The 17,551-nt window shown below is 41.4% G+C and overlaps 1 protein-coding gene across 2 annotated transcripts in view; it reads right to left on the bottom strand.

Annotated features, from left to right (window-relative positions):
- UGCG (UDP-glucose ceramide glucosyltransferase) overlaps window positions 1-17,551 on the bottom strand; it is an 82,441-nt gene that overhangs the window by 41,321 nt on the left and 23,569 nt on the right. The gene's annotated exons all lie outside the window — the stretch shown is intronic.

Here is a 17,551-nt window from a genome sequence, read left to right on the forward strand (position 1 = left end):
GGCGTCTCACGCCACGCCCATCAATCATCTACCTCCGGGGTGTGGCCTGCTCGCACGGAAACCAGGAAGGTGGGGCTTCTGCCTGCTCGGCGAGCTTCTGACGCCACGCCCATCAATCCTCCACCTCCGGGGCGAAGTCCTGCTCACCCAAAACCAGGGAAGGTGGGGCCTCTGCCTGCTCGGCACATTTGTTTGTTTTAGCGAGGTGTTCCCCACCTTTATTGCCGATCTTGAAATATAACAACATAGGGGAAAAAAAAATCAGAGGGGTGACTACATACTGGGGAGCTTATTCTTAAACCCAAGCTAATTAACATGACACCACCCCCTCGTGTGGTGACATATAACACTTAAGCTCACAGGTTCCCTACTTATTTATATCGAGATGCTTCCTACATGTCAACAGATCAAGCAACTCTGCACAATAAGATATTCCCGATTAAATTCTTCCATCTACCCCCACAACCGTAACAATAAATGTATGTGTCGTAGTTCATGAACTGGTCATCATTTGCATTACAGGGTCAAAATATTCAATTTTTCAGTTTTCTCTGTGTTGATAGACATCACCAAGCTACATGCACTTGTGTGAAAAAAATTAGCAAAAACCACTAATTAATGGCGAATATGGTATTTTTAATTATGAACTTTAATGGATAATGCATTACAAGGAAAACACATTTTCGCGTTTATCTCAAATTCACCCTTTCTGAGTAAATTGGATGTAGATCAGTTATCCTCTGGTCGTTTTGGACAATTCAAGTGCCAAATTAATCCTGAGAATCTGCTCGATACATAACTATGTAAAGATATTTACTAGATCTCTTTTAGGAGTTTGTACATATTGGTCAGGGTTTGCTGAATAATAACGAGTTGAATAATCAATTTTGCATCATGCAACAGCAAGTCCCAAGTGTTACTCACCTAAAAAATAACAAAATAGATTAGATTAAAGCTTATTGTTTGAAATAAATTCAGTTTATTCCAAATTTGACTCACCACATCCGCCGCCTCTGCCACATCCACCACCTCCGCCTGTTTACTCCACCCCTGACTTGTATCACTTATTTGCCTGTTACACAAAAACGATTGCATATTTTTTATTTCTGTTTTTTCTCCATTAAACTAGACAAAATTACCTTTCTTCTCATACTAAGATATCGAGATATCTGTGGTTTTTCTGGTCTGTAGTCAAAGTGGAAAGTGGATGTTTTGAAAAACATGTAACAACTCCACCTTTTTAGGGTGACCGGTTCATGAACTACGACCATGTATGTACATATATATATATATATATATATATATATATATATATATATATATATATATATATATATATATATATATATATATATATATATATATATAGTAAGTCATCGACTTACGACTGCGATCGGTTACAACCGACCAGTCGTAAGTCTATTTGGTCGTAAGTCGGCCAACCTTTATTTTTACATTTATTTATAGTGTGTAGGCCGATGCAAAAATAATTATCGTATGTATATTATAATGTATAATGATATAATAATCATCTGTAAGTCATATTTTATTAACATTTTCTTTGTTCATTATTGTTATAACCATGGTTATAAAAAAAAAACGTTTTTATTGTTACTGTATAACGTTTTTATGTCCGCCAGGTTTAAGTCAAACACTGCATCAAACAGTCAAACACGATCGCATTCACTTTCTTTCCTCCTTCGTACTGTTTGATCACATGCATTTTCGTGGCGAGATCAATGGCCTTTCTTTCCTTCTTGGCAGGTTGAGGAGTAGACAAAGATAATTTCCTCTTGGTAGACATCTTGGGGGTTTGAAGTAAAAAAATTTAAGACAAACGGATACGGATAAACTGCGCTATACCGAGACCAGGCTAACACACTAGCGCTGGTAGGCGCTGGGGTGGAAACTGTTGTACGCCCAGCTGGGCAACACTCGCACTGCCAGACATGGAGCAGTCATGGCCAGACATAAGTACACATCACGGTCACGGGCATGGTCGTGGTCGTAAAGTCGATCAGTCATAAGTCGCATAGGTCGTAAGTCGACGAGTTACTATACATATATATACACACATATATATATATATACACACATATATATATATATATACACACATATATATATATATATATATATATATATATATATATATATATATATATATATATATACACACATATATATATATATATATATATATATATACACACACATATATATATATATATACACACATATATATATATATATATATATATATATATATATATATACACACACATATATATATATATACATATATATACATATATATATATATATATATATATATATATATATATATATATATATATATATATATATATATATTGTTGCGGTGGCGGGGGTCGTCGTGAACTGTCCGCTCTGGCGGAGCCACAAGTCGAGTCGGCCCAACCGATCGCCCGGAATACAGATCGCCGCCCGGATAAGTCCGAGTCGACGGGTCCTTGTACAAGAACCAAAATACGCCAATGGGCAGATCACGTGGGGTAGGGTCGATTGCCAATCTTCAATGTACCTAAATACCCACGTGATCCAACTACCGGGGTATTCCACCCTCGAAGGAACTTGAACGGAACCAACCGCCGAGGCGAGCCTGTCCCGTGAGAGATTCCGAGCGGGTTAATCGCCGAGAACCGTCGGTCCAAATGTCCCCCTTTTACGGTAAACCAACGGCTTTCTAACTCCCAACACACGAAATGCTCAGTCAATGAAAGAATCGACGCGACGAGCTGAAAACATTTAACAATTGGGGTATTTATCTATATATTAATACTGAAGGACCAATTTTGTGCTCCTCCTCGCGGTCGCGTCACGTTTTTCGCGGTACTGTGACCTCGGCTGAAAGAAGCATGGTACCTGTAAGAGCGCATTGCACATAGTGGCAATTGTCAAACTTCAACTCTGAAGCAGAATAAACACTTTTCGTTTTACATTCATTTATATGGCGACGTGTGACGTCACCGCTGAGAGGCGTCAGGACGTCATGACATCATCGGTTATTCGCTAACGCCATTACATCCGTCGTCAGAAAATTACTGCTGAGAGGTGTAATTACTAATTCCACTCCTCGAAAATAGCGTCTACAATGTACAATCCTCTTCTGCACATGGTGACTACCTTAGAATGTGAATTTGACACAAAAAAATGTAACAAGAAACATTGTACAGTAGACGCCGCTTTATAAATCCACCATGGGACCACGCCGTTTGGATTTATTAACCGGCTGGATTTATTAAGCGGAGAACCTATTTTCAGCCACCTACTGGATAGATAAGACAAAAAGCGAATGTTGTTAAACACTGCTTTATGCTACCAAAACATTGATTTATCAAACGGTGACAAGGGGATTGTTCAAAAGAATCTCTCCAAGGTCGCTTGCTTGGGAGGGAAGGTTTTGCGCAAATGCTCCTTTATTGAATCCGTCATGTGGCGGAAATCGGGATGGGCAAAACCTGAGAGCTGCAGTCCCCTGTCCAATTTGGCGAGTGCCGGCCGCATCTCTGCCGCTGTTGGCATCGGCTCAGGTTCGTCGTCGCTTTCTTCCCTTGGCTATTGGGATTCGGGGTCAGAGGGATTCGAGCTGCAGCGGGATTCGAAGTCCGTCACCAGTTGCTGTTGTTGGTTTTTTTTATTTTCACTCTGCAGCAGCGCATACTACATCAAGCTTAGGTTGAGACCGCGCACGTGCTAAGCAGGTGGATTTATTAAACGGTGGATTTCTCCATGTAAAATTCCGTTCCAACTCATTTTGGTCACAATCAGCGGCTGGATTTTATAACCGTGGATTTATAAAGTGGCGTCTACTGTATCTTCTATCTTCTATCTATTAATACTGAAGGACCAATTTTGTGCTCCTCCTAGCGGTCGCGTCATGTTTTTCTCGGTACTGTGACCTGGACTGAAAGAAACTTCATACCTGTAAGAGTGCATCGCGCATAGTGGCAATAGTCAACTTTCAACGCTGAAGCAGAATAAACACTTTTCGTTGAGATGGGGGCGAGGAGTGAAGAGGCGGGGGGAAAGGTAAGCAAATTTTTGGGCGGAGGTAAGCAAATTGAAAGCGGGAGACAGGGGGAAATGGGGGGGGGGGGTCTGGGTTGAATGAGGCAGAGTTGAGTGTGAGGGGGTGGACAGGGGGCTGGGGGCCCAGAGGGAAGTGGGGCGGGGAATCAAAAGACGGGGGGTGGGGAGTGAAGAGGCGGGGCTGGGGTAATTATATTTTTGGGTGGGGGTAAGCAGATTGAATAGGGCAGGGGCGGGGGATGAGTAGGCGGGGGCAAGCACACCCTGTCCAGTCCATGTCCCTCGAGTGCGTGTGAGCTGGTGAGGGTGGTTGAATGAACGGAATCCGTCTGTGACGGGGTTTCAGCCAGTTAATAATAATGGGGAACTAGGAAAGCACGTAAGAACAGAACTATTCCGACTATACGAAATGCAATGCAAATATTTACAGCACACAAAGCACTTAACAATTTCCTACTTATTAGACGGGCCCACGGAGATACGTTCGCGCACACACACCCAAGAAATGGTGGCTGAGGCCTTTAATAATGAGCTCCAGCTCGGAGGACAGGTGAGCTGAAACCCAGAACCTATCTCGAACCTCTCCACCTCGTGTGGTCTTCAAGTTGTTCGGACCCGGGCTCCAGCGAGAGCAAGCTGGATCCAATCGCCGTGAGCCGCGATCCCTCCCGAGCTCCCGCAAATCCTCCCGTGCTTCTCAACATGTGCTGGTGAGATGAGGCGCCGATCCTTCCCGTCGATGCGTCGCTTCCCCGAGGAACCACCTCCACGAAGAGGTCGATGAGTCACACCAAGCCAGGAACCAAACGGAGAACAAAGAGCTCCACGAACCAAGAAGAAGAAGAAGCCACCATTCGCAGCTCGAGCCGAGCAACCGGCTCAACTTTCTTCCAAAACAAAGCAGCTCTCCAAAAGCCTACCGAGCCAAGCAGGACCCGAAGCTCTGCTGAACAACTCCTCTGAAGAAGCAAAAAGCTTCCGAAGGCCTCAACCCTAACCTAAGCCAAACAGGACCCGAAAGTCTGCTGAACGACTCCCCTCAACTCCGAACACGAACAAAGAAAGGATCTCGTCTTATCCTTCTCCACCCCCCTCCCCCGCGCCCGGCGTGACTCATGCCCTCGTGATGCATCCTCCGCTCAACCACGGGTGGGAGGGAGTTGTTGACGTCATGAATCATGGGACGGAAGGGCTCTTCTTCCTCTTCGCAGAAGAGGGGGAGGGACATCTCCATTGTTTCATTCCCTAACTATTAAATCGATCTGCAGCACATCTAATTGATTTCTAAACATTTAAACAATGGAAGGTGGGCTATCTAGGAACAAGCACTTATCGACATAGCTGACTAAAGGAACCTGTATGTTGTGTGCAATCGAATTCCAAATTTGTAAAAAATATATCTTCTTTTTCTTCTTTCGGCTGCTCCCGTTAGGGGTCGCCTCAGCGGATCATCCGTATGATCCGCAAAGTGATTTGGCACGTTTTACGCCGGATGCCCTTCCTGACGCAACCCTGGTCGTCTCTTACGACACAGGGATATGGTACACCTATTTTAACCAGGGTATACACCGGCCCAGTACACTGGTGCTCATTTCGCCGACCTCGGAAGGATGGCAGGCTGAGTCAACCCCCTGGTGTATTCATTCAGTGGCCCAACGGGACTTGAACTCAGGACCTTTTGGATCCCAAGCTGCTGCCCTAACCACTGTGCCAACACCAGGCTTTTTGTAAAAAAAAAAATATATATATATACATATATATATATATATATATATATATATATATATATATATATATATATATATATATATATATATATATAGAAAAGAGTGAGGTGTGTCTGTGTGTGTGCATGGTATAAGACTGGGGCAGTTGGGACGATAAAGAAGATGAAGAAGATGATGATGATGATGTGTAAGAAGATGATGAAGATGTGGAAGAAGAAGAAGAAGAAGAGGATGAAGAGGATGAAGAGGATGAAGAGGATGAAGAGGATGAAGAGGATGAAGAGGATGAAGAGGATGATGAAGATGATGAAGATGATGAAGATGTGGAAGAAGATGAAGAAAATGAAGATGATGCAGATGAAGAAGATGAAGATGATGAAGATGTGGAAGAAGATGATGAAGATGTGGAAGAAGATGAATATGTGGAAGAAGAAGATGAATATGTGGAAGAAGATGATGAAGATGTAGAAGAACAAGATGAATATGTGGAAGAAGATGTGGAAGAAGATGAAGATGTGGAAGAAGTTGATGAAGATGAAGATGAGGAAGAAGATAAAGATGTGGAAGAAGATGAAGATGTGGAAGAAGATGAAGAAAATGAAGATGATGTAGATGAAGAAGATGAAGATGATGAAGATGTGGAAGATGATGAAGATGTGGAAGAAGATGAAGAAGATGAATATGTGGAAGAAGATGTAGGGAAAAAAATGACCACCCCATCAAATGTGTATAAAATAATACGCTGAAAAGCTACTACCGAGTGAAGTCATAAGCCTTTATAAGGCATACCTTTCATTCTCGAAAGTTTTCACACCACCAAGACTCATATAGACAAAGGAATACCTTGATAAAGTACCAAATTGGGGGATTGCTAAACCCCAAAATTGTATTCTTTCTATTCTATCCTTCATCAGCCAGCATAGCACAATAATGGCAGAAGCGATTATAATGGAAGAAAGCGCCATTGTCTCTGGGGTATTGCACTCATGCCACAACAACAAAAACAATTTTCTTTTGATGAAACAATTTTTTTTTTATAACAACCACAATAAATCACAAACCCTTGAATGCCATTACACTGAAAAACTGCCATCTCTTGCATACGGCAGACTTTTTGGCAGCCTTAAAATCTGCCGTGGATTTCAAGACCACAAGGATTGTAAGGAACCACAGCATGCATAATTTACGAAGGAAAAGGGCCCAGAATAAACAGAATTTTATTCAAAACCAAGGAAGAAAAAAATGCAGACTCCCATGCCAAGTATTGGGCTGACTCGGAGTAAAAAAAAACAAAAGCAACTTCATGGGCAGTCTCGTGTCGGTTATTTCGTTAACCCCGAGATAAAAAGGCAACAGCTCGCATTAATTATGTCATGACTGCAAGAGCTAAAATCAAGCGGTATAAAAAGTACGACACAAAACACAGCAAGGGAATACGAAGTTTCAGGAAAAGCAAGTTTGTACTGGAGGAGGCTCGGCCTGCTATAAAAGCACTGCATGTGAAGGAAATACAGCATCACCTGTTGGATGATAATGGGGGCAAGGGTTCAACTAATGGAAGCTTTTAAGAGAAAGTAAAAGACTGTAGCAAAGCCAATGCCTCGGGTCATGATCAAAACCGTCTGTAGAACAGCAGCTAAAAGATTGCTCAACAAAGCTTCAGAACTACGTAAAAAGCATAGCTGGTACTTTGCACAAGACCACCAGAAGAGTCAATAGCCTTGACATTAAAGGGCCAGGTGATTTTTGGGAAGGATGTAAGACTGCTTCCTCTGAGCCATACTATTATGAATCAGCCTATCAGCCTGCGGAGAGAACCCCTGCCATTCCCTTTCATGAAAATGGCAAGATGTGTTGTTGCTAGAAAGTAGCAAGACAAAAGGGAAATGGCATTCTGTGAAATGGAGCTGTTGTTGTGAACGCAAAGCAGTCACTGAAGCAGAAGTAGATGCTTTCTTTAACTTCAAACAGGCATTTCAAGAACCCACGCAAGAGCTGAGAACAGCCTTAGATTCATCATGTGATGATGAGTGTCCTCATGAACACCACAGCACAGTTGCTAGCAGAGACCCTGGAAATAGCATTATCGAGTTACAAGGTCACTCCTTGGTTTGTTTAAATGATGGGGGATTTGTAGTCAACTTCGCATACCAGCTCAGGTTCACCCCTGCATTCGGTTAGTACAATGTAATGGTGATGCAACACCATAATAGATGCATCGAAATAAACCTGCATGTTCTACCGATATTATTTCATGAAGATTTTAATTGGAATGCAACACATGCACAAACCGAAGTACTTCAACACGTGATTTCCACTTGACAATTTAACCACAATTTACGACATAATACTATTTTATACAACCATCCATAATTTCACACACCCCCAAAAAACAAACAAACAACTGAAACAAGTCAGAAAAAAACGTTTTAAAAATTAAAAACAAAAACATGTCAGAATGGAATTAAATAAAAACCCAAACAAGATAGTACAACCACAATACGCCACCACAATCCTCCATGATGACATATTTTGACATTTTTGTCAGAAGTGGCTGTGTGGAAATAGTAGGGATTGTTTACTTATTTCGAATGAAGCTGGCAGTGGTTTTGCTGGGAGTGTGGCTGTGTGGCAATAGTAGGGATTGTTTACTTATTTCAAATGAATCTGGCAGTGGTTTTGCTGGGAGTGTGGCTGTGCATCATTGCTGGGAGTGTGGCTGTGCATCATTGCTGGGAGTGTGGCTGTGCCACCGACACCATGCCCCTGTCAGTGAGGGCAGGAATTTGTAATTTGTCTGTGTTGTCACCGATAGTTCGCCGACTCTCCACGAAGGACAACGTGGCATTTTTAACATGCACTAACTAATGATGGCAGACGGGACACAACGAATTTAACGTGCACCTGAGGGACGACGCACTCGCCCTGCCTGCGAGACATCAGGATGACAGTTTGTAGCTGTGCCAAAATTTGAACCCAGGCTAGACGGATCGGAGGCAAGTGTGCATACCTCTACGCCATCCTGCCAGCACAGTAGCAATTGTATGAAGATGTCTCGTCGTATATTTGTCATGTGGGTTGGTGTAATTGTGCACTGGATTAATTTTTTTGTGGTACTGAGATGGAAAAATGTCAAAAGACATAATGGCAATCGGTAAAAGGATTGTGGTGTCATTCCTACCTTGCTTGTTCGTTTTTTTTTTTTTAGGATTCCATCCCAACATGTTTTGGATTTTATTTTTTAAAAGTTTTTCTTCTGACTTTTTATAATAGTATCTGGATGAAACAGTATCTTCTTCTTCTTCTTGGGACCATATTCTGTGCAGAGCGTTGGTGCTGCCTAAGCAGTCACCTTGGCTATTGGGCACTTGGCTACAGTGGCTATCTCCTTGGCTACAGTCTCCTTGGCTAATCCTGGACAGGTCACCACTCCGAGACAGGATACCAGCAAGATGGCACTCATTTTGCCGACATTGGAAGGATGACAGGCAGAGTCAACCCCACCTGGTATTACCTTCAACAGAAAAGTGGGATTTGAACTCAGGATCCTCGGATCCGACGCCCACCATCCTAACCATTAAGCCAACACCAGGCATGAAATAGTATCTTTGGACCTTATAGAATCAAAAACTACTTGGCCAATTTACATACATTCTCTGTATTTTATGCACACCTTAAGAGCTGGACAAAATAAGATGAAAACTGTTGGTTGTACTCTGTGTGTCTGTCCATGGGAACGTTCTACTAAGTTGGGAAGGCCACCTCCAACTTAAAATCCCCCTCCCCCCTTTGAGGCGGGCGTTTCTAATTGTTACAATTTCGTCCGTTTTTTAAAATCTCAGCGTCCTCCTCCCTTCCCTCCTCCCCTTAACCCCACCATCACATCAAAATTTAATCCACATCATGTTCAACTCGACCACAACTTAAAAAAACTTCTTCTGTGCAAATGAATAGTTTCCCAATAAATATGAATATCACTTACATTTTCCTTGCACCATTAAATCTTTCGGGTAAGTTTAGCCAAACTTTGCAGAAGTAGCTTATCGTGAGAATGCATTGGGCACCACATTTAAATGAAACAAAATTGTCCCGAGGGGTTTACATAATCCACCAGAATCATTGCGGACCACAAGGACAACAATATTTTCACATTTGCCAGTGTGTATAATTTTACAAATCAAAATCAAATGTATTTTGGCACTCCACTGGTGAATCTTCATAAACTCTCGTGAAGGACGTTCATGCAAGAAAAGATCGATATAATGAATGGTATTTTCTGCCACCGATCGATGGCAATCAGAGAAATGCTGAATGAATGGCATCCTAATGCATGCTGAGAGTGTTGGTTTGGCCAAGGGGGAATTGGCTTTAAAGAGGAATCTAAATGCTCAGAAAACCTCGACGCAAATCTATCCCTTGATTCGCTACAAAATAGATATGATGTGTATTTTTCCCAATTTCCGAATTATAAAGTGGGTAAATTTGTGATTAAAAGTCAAAATCTTCTCTTCTTCTTCTTCTTCTTCTTCTTCTTCTTCTTCTTCTTCTTCTTCTTCTTCTTCTTCTTCCTCAGATTAGCCATGACATCACATCAGGAAGTGGACAGTCATGTCTGTACTGTGTCCAGGTTACATCGCGGAACGATTGAACTCAAAGGCGAATAATTTTCGACTTTCCACAAATAGGCCAAGTCGAAGCATTCTTGGTGCTTGTCTAGTTATACAAAACCAAGATGGTTTCATGCTACACAAATGACTGAAATACCCTAAATTTGCCAGGAATTGGACAAGGTTTGTCTGAAATATCCGAGTGTGGATTGGGCCGACAAAATGTTCGCTTTTGTGCTTGGAACATTTTACAGAGAATGTTATGAAACAACAGAGGTAGGGCTTATTCTTGTGATGATCCACCACGATTGAAAGAGAGAGGATGCCATCCCCATGATTAAACGGAAGAAACAGCCATCGCTTGACACCAACACAATCTCTACCGAGCTACCAGCACGTGTACACGGCACAACACAGCACGACTCACCATGACAGACCACAGCCTGAACATGGCATGACAGCACCGCAGCACGGACACGGCATGATACATGACAACAGCAAGGACACGGCATGACACCGCAGCACGAACACGATATGACCAGCACAGCACGACCACAGACACAAACCGGGTCCCGGGAAAGTGTGAAACAGGACGATCCAGTAACATACAAGACACCTGATCAGCCTGCAATGGTGGATCAAAGCATTTTTTGCCCACTTTGTCCACAGTGTTCGAGTGTGCCTGAGCGGCGATGACAGATATTTCGGCTCAAGTAATGCAATCGATTTATCAATTAATGCAAAATCCCTTATAAACCGCCAATTCAATGGAAAAACAAAACCTACCAATCTGTAGTGAATATACGACCAACGTTTTCATCTTTACGAACACTTCCGCCTTCTTCCACTGAATCGCTCATACAAAGCTCAAAACGATCTAGCTCCACAATTCCTCCAGAAGCGTTTCCATCACTAATTTTGTCTCCAATAGTTTCTTCAAAATCCCGCTGATCAGTTTCAACATACTGAGAACCTTCAGTCTTGCCAATGACGATGGAATCGGTATCGGAATCCGAGCTCGAAATACACTGTTTCTCTATGTAAGCTGCCATTCGGATCAATACATCTTCAAGATGTGACGTCATTGACGAAATCGAAAATCGACAATCAACACTCTGTGATTGGCAAAAAAATTCAATCTTTCCCCCCTTCAAATTAGACCGTGATTAATGATTTTCAAATGAAAAAAAAAATTGCGTTTGGGTTATCTTTTTTTAGAAATTTTTTTTTTTTTAAAACCTAAAAACAACAATCAAAATTACCATAGATAGAAGAATTGCATGACCCTCTGTCAGTGACAGATTAGCAACTCAGTGGAATTGTGATTAGAGTGTACACTCCGAGTCTGGGGTGGTTAGAGGTTGAATTCCGACCCTAACAGACTTTACCAAAGACTAAAATGGTATGTCTTGATTCATTGCTTTAAGCTCAGTAATTAAAGGATAATACACCCACTAACTATGGAGAGAAAAGCAGCATCACGAGATGGCGTCGCTCGACCAAGAGTGCCCCAAGAAGTTACGTCACTTTCGCCAAGGTCAATGGCTGTATTTGTTTGAAGCCAAGCTCTGTGTTGTTTGGTAACACTGTCTGCATGTGCGTACATGATTTGTGTGACAGCTCTTCTCTGAATCTGAGAACCTGAAAAAATTTTAATAAAATGATAAAAATTACAAAGTCCGTGGCTGTTTCTACAAGCAATTTTAGAGCAAAATATAACTAAAGTTCTAATGGTGATGTAGCTGGGGTTAAAAAAAAAAACAACAAAAAAAATGAATCAAACTTTGTACAACTTCATGCAAATCCTTTACATGGCCTTTTTAGCCGGGTATCCAATTGTATAGTTAAAAAACACACCACCTCGGGATCAAGCATTTGTTCATAAGGTCGTGAAAACTGCCAATGACACTGCTCTGTGAACACCACTTTTTGCCCGTCAAAGTAGACTAGCTTGTGTCATCCAAATGTACATATAATTTAAACATCTTCAAGATTTGCGTCAAAAACAAAAGCCAAAAACTAAAATAGATAAATTTGAGCACCTAACAATTTTCTGAAGAAATGCAGCAATGGAAGCAAGCATTTAATTGTCTCAGATTTCTGACAAATGTCTTATGAAGCATGTAATCTCATGCTCACTTACAGATATGTCATGAACAAACACTGCGAGACGATAACAATGAGGCAGGATGTTGAGCAAAGGTTTCTCCTCAGTCCTTCATGACAATGCACATAGGGATAAAGCTCATGTTTCAAAAGCAGCAGTTTGCTCATAACCACAGAATCAAACAGTTGGACTATACATTGTAAAATATCAATCTGGCTCCAGGAAAATATTTCCTATTCAGAGCTCAGCAGATGAACTCTGTTTAAAAAATTATTATTTTTTTTTTTTAGTAAATATTTCATAGAAAACCAAAGTAGGGACCCCATGAGTATACCTTGAAATGTTGGTGTCAATCAGCCCGAGGATCTCGGAATAGTTACCAGACGTACAGACAAACACCACTCTGTTTTATGTGCAGTATTGGAAGATTTGCAAGGCCAAATATCAGTTTCCAGGCTCAAAGGTTGCCTGAGATATTGCCCAGATGAGAAAGAAAATAAATAAGGATTAATAAATTGATAATAATTAAGTAATTACAATTAACTGATTAATCAAAAAATTAAAATAGTGTTTTTGCCAAAGCACATCTTCACTTTTGTCCCCAAATTTCAGCTTCCAATCTCAAAGGATGGCCGAGATATCGCCCGGACAAACAAGAAAACAAGCAGTCATAGACTGATAACAATGAGTACTTACGAAATCGTGAACTTGACCTCTGACCTTGTCAAATAAAAGCTGTCTCCAGACAAGGTAGCGATGCAAACCAGAAGTTTCTACGATGATTCTGTACCAAACCATCAAAAATCGTAACATCGACCGAAGCAAAAATCTCCATTTGTCTCCAAAAATCTCCAAAAAATGGAAAACACAGTCAGCGCGCACACAGAAAACCTTTACGTGATCAACGACGCCTCTGCTCGAGTGCGCTGCACCACGTAACGACCCGTGACGCGGCGAGTGAAATATTTTTTATACAATCTTAAAACGTCTCCAAAACATCCGATTTTTACCAGAATTTCGACAACTGAGTTTTAAACGTCCGAAGCGATCGCAAAAACCGGACAAAATTAAAATCGAAGTTAAAACGAACTCGTAACGTCGAGCGAAGCAAAAATACTCCATTTCTCCACATGAATTTACGGAATTATGTTTGACCTCACTGCGACCTTGACCTTTGACCAATTCTGACCAAAATCTAAACAGCACTAGCCATCACCCTCCTGAATCAAGTGGTGTAACTTGGCATTGGTAGCTTCTTCCGTTCTCGAGTTATCGTGCCTACAAACACACACACAAACAAACAAACAAGCAGACATAGACTGGTACTTACGAAATCGTCAACTTGACCTCTGACGTTGTCTAATAAAAGCTGTCTCGCGAGAAGGTAGCGACGCAAACCAGAAGTTTCTACGATGATTCTGTACCAAACCATCAAAAATCGAATGTTTTGGATGTTTGACCTCACTGTGACCTTGACCTTTGACCGATTTTAACCAAAATCTAATCAGCGCTAGCCAACACCCTCCTGAATCACGTGGTGTAATTTGACATTGGGAGCTTCTTCCATTCTTGAGTTATCATTTTTTGGATGTTTGACCTCACTGTGACCTTGATCTTTGACCGATTTTGACCAAAATCTAATCAGCACTCGCCATCACCCTCCCGAATCACGTGGTGTAATTTGACATTGGTAGCTTCTTCCGTTCTCGAGTTATCGTGCCGACAAACAAACAAACACACAAACAAACAATCAGAGGAAGGAAGTCATCAATATACTTACGAAATTTTTAGATTTCATAAGTAACAAGCAGTCATAGACTGGTACTTACGAAATTGTCAACTTGACCTCTGACGTTGTCGAATAAAAACTGTCTCTCGAGAAGGTAGCGACGCAAACCAGAAGTTTATACGATGAATCTGTACCAAACCATCAAAAATCGTAACGTCGACCGAAGCAAAAATCTCCATTTTTCCACGCAATTATTTTATATTATTTTATCAGTCACAAAACCGTAATATTCGGCCATCCACCAACAATCTTTACATAATCTGACGGCTCAGCGAGTCAGGCATGCAACGATAACCTGTATTGGGATAAAAAATGACTTTTAAACACCATCTTTATCGAAAACACCATCAGCGCAAACACGCAAAACCATACGTGAGTCAACGACGCATCTGCACGAGCGCACTGCATCACGTGATGACCCGTGACGCGCGAGTGAAATATTTTTTATTCAATCTTAAAACGTCTCCAAAACATCCGATTTTTACCAGAATTTCGACAACCGAGTTTTAAGCGTCCCAAAGCGATCGCAAAAACCGAAGACAAAATTAAAATCGAAGTTAAAACGAACTCGTAACGTCGAACGAAGCAAAAATACTCCATTTCTCCACATGAATTTACGGAATTGCGCACTGCATCATGTGACGACCCGTGACGTTCGAGTGAAATATTTTTTATACAATCTTAAAACGTCTCCAAAACATCCGATTTTTACCAGAATTTCGACAACCGAGTTTTAAGCATCCTAAGCGATCGCAAAAACCGAAGACAAAATTAAAATCGAAATTAAAACAAACTCGTAACGTTGAGTGAAGCAAAAATACTCCATTTCTCCACATGAATTTACGGAATTGCGCACTGCATCACGTGACGACACGTGACGCGCGAGTGAAATATTTTTTATACAATCTTAAAGCGTCTCCAAATCATCCGATTTTTACCAGAATTTCGACAACCGAGTTTTAAGCGTCCTAAGCGATCGCAAAAACCGAAGACGAAATTAAAATCGAAACTAAAATTAACTCGTAACGTCGAGCGAAGCAAAAATACTCCATTTCTCCACATGAATTTACGGAATTGCGCACTGCATCACGTGACGACCCGTGACGCGCGAGTGAAATATTTTTTATACAATCTTAAAACGTCTCCAAAACATCCGATTTTTACCAGAATTTCGACAACCGAGTTTTAAGCGTCCTAAGCGATCGCAAAAACCGAAGACAAAATTAAAATCGAAGTTAAAACGAACTCGTAACGTCGAGCGAAGCAAAAATACTCCATTTCTCCACATGAATTTAAGGAATTATGTTTGACCTCACTGTGACCTTGACCTTTGACCGATTTTGACCAAAATCTAATCAGTTCTTACCACCACACTCCTGAATCACGTGGTGTAATTTGACATTGGTAGCTTCTTCCGTTCTCGAGTTATCGTGCCTACAAACAAACAAACAAACAAGCAGTCATAGACTGGTACTTACGAAATTGTCAACTTGACCTCTGACCTTGTCCAATAAAAGCTGTCTCTTGAGAAGATAGCGACACAAACCAGAAGTTTCTACGATGATTTCATGTACCAAACCATCAAAAATCGAATGTTTTGGATGTTTGACCTCACTGTGACCTTGACCTTTGACCGATTTTGACCAAAATCTAAGCAGCGCTAGCCACCACCCTCCTGAATCACGTGGTGTAATTTGACATTGGAAGCTTCTTCCGTTCTCGAGTTATCATTTTTTGGATGTTTGACCTCACTGTGACCTTGACCTTTGACCGATTTTGACCAAAATCTAATCAGCACTAGCCATCAGCCTCCTGAATCACGTGCTGTAATTTGACATTGGTAGCTTCTTCCCTTCTCGAGTTATCTGTACCAAACCATCAAAAATCGAATATTTGACCTCACAGTGACCTTGACCTTTGACCGATTTTGACCAAAATCTAATCAGCGCTAGCCACCACGCTCCTGAATCACGTGGTGTAATTTGACATTGGTAGCTTCTTCCGTTCTCGAGTTATCGTGCCTACAAAGAAACAAACAAACAAACAAACAGAAACGGAAGGCATCAATATACTTATGAAATCTTTAGATTTCGTAAGTAACAGGCAGTCATAGACTGGTACTTATGAAATCGTCAACTTGACCTCTGACCTTGTCTAATAAAAGCTGTCTCTTGAGAAGGAAGCAACACAAACCAGAATTTTTTATGATGATTCTGTACCAAACCATCAAAAATCGTATGTTTTGGATGTTTGACCTCACTGTGACCTTGACCTTTGACGGATTTTGACCAAAATCTAATCAACGCTAGCCATCACCCTCCTGAATCACGTGCTGTAATTTGACATTGGTAGCTTCTTCCGTTCTCGAGTTATCAGTACCAAACCATCAAAAATCGGATATTTGACCTCACTGTGACCTTGACCTTTGACCAATTTCGACCAAAATCTAATCAGCACTTGCCATCACCCTTCTGAATCACGTGGTGTAATTTGACATTGGTCTCTTCTTCCGTTCTCGAGTTTCGTGCCTACAAACAAACAAACAAACAAACAAACAAACAAACAGAAACGGAAGGCACCAATATACTTACGAAATCTTTAGATTTCGCAAATAACAAACAAGCAGTCATAGACTGGTACTTACGAAATCGTCAACTTGACCTCTAACCTTGTCTAATAAAAGCTGTCTCCAGAGAAGGTAGCGACACAAACCAGAAGTTTCTACGATGATTCTGTACCAAACCATCAAAAATCGAATGTTTGACCTCACTGTGACCTTGACCTTTGACCGATTTTGACCAAAATCTAATCAGCACTAGCCATCACCCTCTTGAATCAGTTGGTGTAATTTGACATTGGTAGCTTCTTCCGTTCTCGAGTTATCATGCCTACAAACAAACACACAAACAGATGACGGAAGTCATCAATATACTTACGAAATCTTTCGATCACTGACTCTTCGCGAAGGACACCATTGGATCTTTAACGTCCACCAAACTAATGCCGGCAGATGGTACACCAGTTTATCGTCGATCCGAGTGGCGGTACACACATTAATGCCACGACCTGTCTGCGAGACACAAGGATGACAGTTTGTCGCTGGGCTGAGATTTGAATCCAGGCTCGGAGGCAAGAGTGCATACCTCTGGTCCTTCCTGCCAGCCCCTTGCCAACAGAGCTCCTAACTCCTGATGCTGCGATTTGAATTTGAAGTCCCAGATACAGTACTGTACTTTGTCAGCTGTCTTTA

The sequence above is a fragment of the Eptatretus burgeri genome, chromosome 6 (assembly GCF_056783735.1).
Source record: "Eptatretus burgeri isolate ZD-2024b chromosome 6, Ebu_testis_v1, whole genome shotgun sequence".
Taxonomy (NCBI): Eukaryota; Metazoa; Chordata; class Myxini; order Myxiniformes; family Myxinidae; genus Eptatretus; species Eptatretus burgeri.